Below are 7,498 nucleotides of genomic sequence, written 5' to 3'. Positions count from 1 at the left end.
AAAATTGCTACCATTTCTTCTTCTTAAAAAAAAAGGTACATAAATAAATTCCACAAAGAATGAAATGAATACAATTTTGGTGAAAATAAAGTTCCCCAACTTCAATTCTATGCCTTCCTATTCCCCCCCTCCCAAGATTTGTCCCACAGATATTAGCTCTCTCGTTCCTAAACACATCAACAACAACAACATATGCCCAAGCCATAGGATTCACCGGAGCCGCACCCTGCTGCGGTTGCACACACTCCCGGCCTCAATTTGCCAATGCCGCTAGCCCAGGTACACCCTCGAGGATTTGATCGTACCATGTGACCCCCAACATTTGATCACAATCACCACTCATTTCTTTTGTGTACTTTGTCAAAAGTATTTACACATCCAGTTAAGATTTAAGACTCATCCATTCCCAATCCCCCATCTAAAAAAACTAAGCAAATAATAATGCATTTTTGTTAACTCAATGCGCTAAACCCACCTCCCTTCATCATTTGCTTGAACTCCTTGTAGTTGACCCTTCCATCTCCATCCACATCCACCTTCATGATCATCCTTTTGCAGTCCTCTATAGTCCTCCCTTGCTTAAGCCCGAGGGACGATAAAACCGACCTCAACTCATCCACAGTGATGAACCCGTCTCCATTTTGATCAAACACATTGAATGCCTCCTTCATATCCTCCTCCTCATCGCGCTCGTCCATGATAGACTGGTACAACTCCCCAAACTCATCAATGTCCACACACCCGTCTCCGTTCACATCGATCTTCTCGATCATGTTGACGAGCTCCTTGTCCGGGATGAAGATTCCCAAGTTCTCCAAAGAGTTATTGAGCTCCTGCTTGGTGATCCGCCCGTCCCCATTGCGATCAAACATTTGGAACACGCGTTTAAGCTCGTTGGGGTCCATTCTGACTTGATGGTACACCAGAAGGCAAAGGCAAAGGCAAAGGCAAAGACAACGACGAAGAAGGTGGGGATTGGAGTGGTGGTGTTTTGGTATAAAAAAGAATGGTGTGGTGGGGGAACCAAGAGGAGGGGAGGAGAGGCCTAAGATGCCTGTGGACCAAGGAGAGGAGGAATTTATTAAGAAGATAGTAAATAAGGAAAATCTTTGGCAAAATGGTTGGCATTTGGGAGGAGTTTAGGGTTTGTTTGTATGGTTGGTTGCTGTTGCTTCGGCCTAAAACACTATTTCTTTCTGTTTGTTGAGAAAATTTTGGAGATAAATTTAGGGTTTGGTGTGCACACTGCACATGGACATTGGCCTCTAAATAGTGTGGCACTTTTACGCGTGTTTTAGAAGAAAGAGTTAATTATTAATGATTAATAACAAATATTTGTTGTGACATATGTTCTAATACATATTGTGATTGTGCAAATTTTAAGTAGAGATAGATTAGGAATCCTTTGGGATCTAGAATATCTTTCCTAATAGACTTTGTATCACTTGGAGAGCAAGTTTCTCTCCATGCCGCACCCCTCAGTTAAATATAGGCCATAACACGTTATCAGTATGCTCCTCCACTGCGCTAAGGAATCTGACATGGTTATTCTTCAATCAAAGGAGTATTACGTTTCAATTATTCTTAATTGATTCAATGTTGATTCAATTTACAATTTTTTTCCTTGAACATGATACAAGCTTTGGAGATGGAAAGTCGAAATTGAAAAAATAATTTTTTGCATCAAACCAGTTCATTAATATCATCATATAATCAGGTTCTTCCAGAACAATGGTTTTTATCTCAATATTTTTGTAGCCCTGATAGCATGAGCATTCACCATAATGCATGACCCAACTTTACGTTTTTCGAATTTTAGATTCTACATAAATTGTATATGCATTATACTCATAATTTTAAATTATGTGAATTGATATTGCATGAAATTATATATAGATCAACATTGAATTATATATACATAATTGAATTAAAAAATTATATATATATATTAGGGTTTGAAACCCCCCCCCCCCCCAACTGAGTGAGCCACGGCCCCCTAGCCCGGCTTGCTAAACCAGCAGCCTCAGCAATTGAAGCTGAGCCAACCCGCAAGCCAATCCACGAGCAAATGCTCCAGGCCTAAACCCAGACCTGACGCCATGAATGGTGTTGCCATCACCAAACCCATGGCCAAGTTTGGCCTGCAGCCACACTACTGCCATAGGTTCTAACGGATTTTTGGCCGAGATTCATTCAAATATCATCGATTTTTTTTGAAATCCCGATTCAATTTTTCTATGGTTCTTGATATTGAACGTTGACATTTTTCGTTCATTATAGTGGTCATCGTTGAATCATGAACATGCCCAGAGTTTTCCTGACCAAAAACATGGTCGCTTGAAGCAGTGGTGCTGACTTTCTTCTTTGGCAAGCACACCCAACAGTGGCTGGGATGTTTTGTTGGTCTATCCGTACCATAATTGGGCCCTAGTAACTCGACCCGCAGAACTGAAGAAAAAAAAAACAAGTTTTTGTTCCTCTTGGGATCACTTACAGTGGCCCAATGCAAGAAACTATTTTATGTGGATACAAGATGTGACACCCCGCTTACAACTAGTTGCGAACTCATTGTAGCCAATTATGGTGTGGAAGAGTTGAGTAAGCCTCCGCCATGATCTTCATTTGAAGACTTATGCCTGAAGCATATCAAATGGAAGTACCTCACTGTCGAGGGCTCTATGGCTCTTTGACTCGCTATGGACCGTTTCAAATCATGCAAAGATGAATTCTTGCCCGAAACAAAACATTATTGAAACCTTTACGTCCATGAATAGGTACAATTTTGAAGTTTATATCTAATCGAATTTTGGCTGCAAGAAAATATTTCTCGTCCTTCTATATCTAAATTGCCCCTGAAGTAGCATTATAGCGAGCAGAAGTTTACCAAATTCTCGAATCTAATTACTACCACACTTATGATAGAAAGGTACCCCAACAATTTTGTTGGGACGTACCGAACGGTATAGACCCAGTTTTGGCTAGAGTCTACTAAATGGTGGTGCCCTGTTTCGGTAGGGATGCACTAACATGCATGCTCTGCTTTGGCAGAGGCCTACCGAACAGACTCCTCTAGCTTCGGCTAGAACTTACTGAACCCAAGTTTGGATCTGTCTCTCTCTCACAATCTCATTTTGAGTTTGTTTTACAACAAATGGTAATAATCAAGGCCTGCCAAGAGGTGGTATCACGCCCGAAGCATGATCCTTGGCACTTAAAACTTCAAGAATAAGGGATAGCATCCCCGAACCTCAACCCTGCAGAATCTAATTCCGTTAACGAAATAGATCATTGGTTCTACACTTGTCTGTGCTTTTACCAATGTTGTTGAGGAGTTTAGTTAATCTGTGAGACTAATTTTGCTCCACCTAACACATTTGGAAGAGCAAAATTTGACATGGAAGGCTTATTGGCCAAACCCCATTGTAACTTTGTGAACAATTTATTTTGTTCTCAGATTTAAGATTAGTGTTTGGATGACATTATTATTCTCGAATAAGAGTTAATTAACGAAAACTACAGCATGTGAAATATAATTAACTCATGCTTAGGTATATTTTGAGGGGAAGTTATGTAACATCCCACATCAACCAATGGAAAGGGGGTGATGTGCCTTATATGTCAACCAATGGAAAGGTGGTGATGTGCCTTATATGTACATGCCCACCTCCATATAGCATGAGGCCTTTTGGGAGATCACTAGCTTCGGATTCCATCGGAACTCCGAAGTTAAGTGAGTTTGGGCAAGAGCATCCCTAGGATGGGTGACCCACTAGGAAGTTCTCGTGTGAGTTCTCAGAAACAAAACCGTGAGGATGTGCTATCGTGCTGCGGCAGAGTCAAGACTGGGATGTGACAAAATGGTATCAGAGCCACTCTGCCGTGTAGTGCGAGTGTGCCGATGAGGACGTCGGGCCCCTAAAGGGGATGGATTGTAACATCCCATATCAACCAACGGAGAGGGGGTGAAGTGCCTTCTATGTATATGCCTACCTTCATATAACACAAGGACTTTTAGGAGCTAACTAGCTTTAGATTTCATCAAAACTCTGAAGTTAAACAAGTTCGGGCGAGAGCATTCCTAGGATGGGTGACCCACTGAGAAATTCTCATATGAGTTCTTTGAAACAAAACCGTGAAGGCGTGGTTGGGGCCCAAAGTGAACAACATCGTGCTATGGCAGAGTCAAGGTCGGGATGTGACTAGTTAACTGTCTGGTTCTATGCTAACTTCATACCTAATCACCCCTGACAACCCTTTCAGGCTTATCCAACTTGATTGTGGGACATGGCACTGCCTTATATTGTCCAATGGTACTAATTTTACCATAATGGGAAGCCTTATACTCACTTCGTTCTAAAAGAATGCTTTTTCTTTTTTAGCTTTAAGGATATTCGAGAGAACTATTACCATATTGAAACCAATGTAGAAAATGGAGTAAAATTCCTTAGCACTACCTACGAATATAGCCAGAAGCATATTTTAGAAAAGATGGAACTCTTAATGAGTGGATTACACCCATTTAGGCGCACTATATGGTCGGCTAAAAGCCTCAGATTCTAAATGAATTTTCGTTGTGGATGTACGTGACACTCCCCAGCCCAGGATGTCCACTAGGACTCTGAATCGAGCTGTGTTGGCCGACACCTGGACGGTGACAAAGCCATAAAGTGTATTGATATGGAAGATGTGAATAAATTTAAACCTAAAAGTGGCTAAGTACAAGAGTGCGTGGTGAGTGGGTATGAACCCATTTCACATGTGATGACAGAGCATAAGTACAATATAGTATAATAAGTTGACAATTATACCATCGATGGTAATCGTCTACCCCAAGATTTGTCGATAATCCTTGTTGGTACGAAAACTCTGCTACTAGAACCTAGAAGGGCGAAAAACAAGGGTGAGTGGGCCTGAAAATAAAGTTTTAATAAAAACCTTTTGAAAGCATTATAACCCCTCATCGTAAAACCCGTATTGTTTCCAGAAAATAATACTACGTAGGTACAAAAAATGAATGCATAGGTGCAGTAAAAACAGAAGCATGGCATGCCTCAATATCTCAGCAATAATAAATGTAAGCTAGGTGTGAGATTAGTCTAAACTAACATGCCAGTCAGAGTTATCTGATGTGACTTGTACAACTGGACTTATTGCTCATCAATCTATGCTAGCACACGAGTCGAAGTCACCTAATGTGACCTGTACGATAGGCTGGGTGTAAATATGTCCGTTCTAATGCTACGATCACGTCAAAGCTAGCGCTATGCGCAGGTCACCTACGAGTCGGAGTCACCTAATGCGACATGTACGACAAGCTAGCACCTAACTTAGATCAAAGGCGAGTGTGCGGTGTGGGAGGTGAACAATCACGTGAATGCTGTGCCTTGGCCCAGGGCGTGAGCACTAACACCGGGGTGTAGCAATGATCAGCTCTAAATGAATATACGCATGCTCATATAATTCAACCATTTCAATCACATAATAACTCACCTGAACTTAGCTGCACCTCCATATGATCATTTGGCATGATCACAAATCTCATCACAGTGCAATATTTAAATATAACACATTTAAATCATGGCATGCTCTGCATAATCAATTTAAAACATTTTTGGAAAGTCGTAAGGTGCGTGTGTGTGTGTGTATATATATATATACACTATAAAAAGGAAAAAGACCCACTCACCTAAGGTCCGCGCTACAACTCCCTAACATGAATATCGAGGTGTCACGAATGATCGACACCTAGAATAATTATCAAATCACATCTCAGAATTCTTATCAATAGAACACGTAACTTACATATCCTATTCGGGAAGATGCGTATGTCGGATTCCTGATCTGTAAGTTTCTAATATCCTCAAATGTTACGTACTATAACGTATCAAAGTTTAGTGACGATCCAACGGTCGGATCGTCGATTACTATAATAATCAAGTGGCGGACCTTAATGGAACTAGGTTCAAAAAATGGAAATTCATCGATTGAACTTCATGTATGGAATTGGAGAATCAAATTTAGCCTAGGGAAGGTCAGGCGATGCCTCGGCCCACGCGCCGTCGTACACGGCTGTCGGCCGCCACAACTCGCCGGAAAAATCAACTACTTCTAAAAACTTTCAAACTTCACAAAAATGAAGATCTCAATGAGTAGAGCAAGTTTTATACCTATGGCCAAGTCCAATTTGGCTGAGAAAAGCTTCAAATCACCACGAACCCCTCGGAACCCTAGATTTTAGGTTTTCTTGATTTGTCCTCAAATCAACTTCGACGCTTCAACCAATGATTGGGCATTGTTCTTGAGCTCAAGGGAGGGCTATTGGTGGTGAAAATTGAAAGAAATCATTGCAGGAATGGCAGATTGGCCGCCGTGCACCCCTCGGAGCCGACGTGGGTGTTCTTGTGAAACTAGGGTCAAAAACTTGTCAATCATGAGTGGAAATTGTAGAAGAAGGGCCGGTGAAAAGCTCCCAGGTGGTGAATGGCTACAATTTGGTGGAAAAATCGATGGAAAACTATCGGAATGGCTGCGGAATGGGCCGGGTCGGGCGGGAGGAATTGGGTCAAGGATGATCCAGTGCTCCCTCACTCTCTCCTTTCTCTCCCTTTATTCTCTTTCTCATTGGTCACTCACTTCTCTCACTTCTCTTAATTGGGCAGTGCCCATCCTCCTTCCTCTCCTTTATCTTTCATCTTCACCGCCTAACTTTTCTTCCCTTTATTCTAGGCCACACATGTGGCTTTCTAGATTTTGCTCCAAAAATCTGGAGCATTCCAGAAAACAATAAATTTACAAATTTGCCCTCAACTTCATTTGTTAATACCTCCTTCATTATAACTCCAAATGACATTCCGTTTACGCCCACACGTTCGTAGCGACTAGTACTATCCAAATACACCAAGAAAATGATTTTTACATGATGCGAAAATTAACTTAACACACAAATTAACCCTTTTTTGAGAATTGTAGTATATAAGTAAGTAGGGATCGTTCGTAAACCGGGGATTAGGAGGGATTGCTAAACACTTTAAACTGACTCAAATAACTAAAACTAAACTTTAAAACACTTAACTCAACTTAAAAGACTCAAAACAAGTTCACAAGACTCAAAATAAGCTAAAAACACTCAAAACTGCCTAAAAACACAAACTAGGCAGATTTGACTCTAAACACAAATTTGGACGAATTTTGGTTCTAACTTGACTCAAAACACTTGAAAACACAATCTAAAACAGATTTTAACTAGTTAGACACTCTAAACTAAATGGGGATTTGGTTTTGGACGAAAATAAAGTAAACAAAAACAAGACTTTAAACTATGCAGATTTGCACGAATTGGGTGAAATTAGATGGATGATGGGCTAGCTAGGAGGTCTTTCTCTACACATGACATACTTGCATACAAAACAATCTCCAGTTGCTTATTCAATGAACCATGAACCTCAACACCCCCAGTTAATTAGGTATGCTTAAATTAACCCTCAGATTTTCCTTAAGT

General features: G+C 40.9%; 1 pseudogene; it reads right to left on the bottom strand.

Moving 5' to 3' along the window:
* Window positions 1-307: 307 nt before the first annotated feature.
* LOC125479555 lies at window positions 308-1,128 on the bottom strand (annotated as a pseudogene).
* Window positions 1,129-7,498: the final 6,370 nt, after the last annotated feature.

Source organism: the organism of the source record quoted next, unplaced genomic scaffold (genome assembly GCF_019419815.1).
Source record: "Pyrus x bretschneideri cultivar Hongxiangsu unplaced genomic scaffold, Pyrus_bretschneideri_v1 Contig299, whole genome shotgun sequence".
Lineage (NCBI taxonomy): Eukaryota > Viridiplantae > Streptophyta > Magnoliopsida > Rosales > Rosaceae > Pyrus > Pyrus x bretschneideri.
Note: the sequence above shows the minus strand (reverse complement) of the source record. Positions and strands in the feature narration are given on the sequence as shown.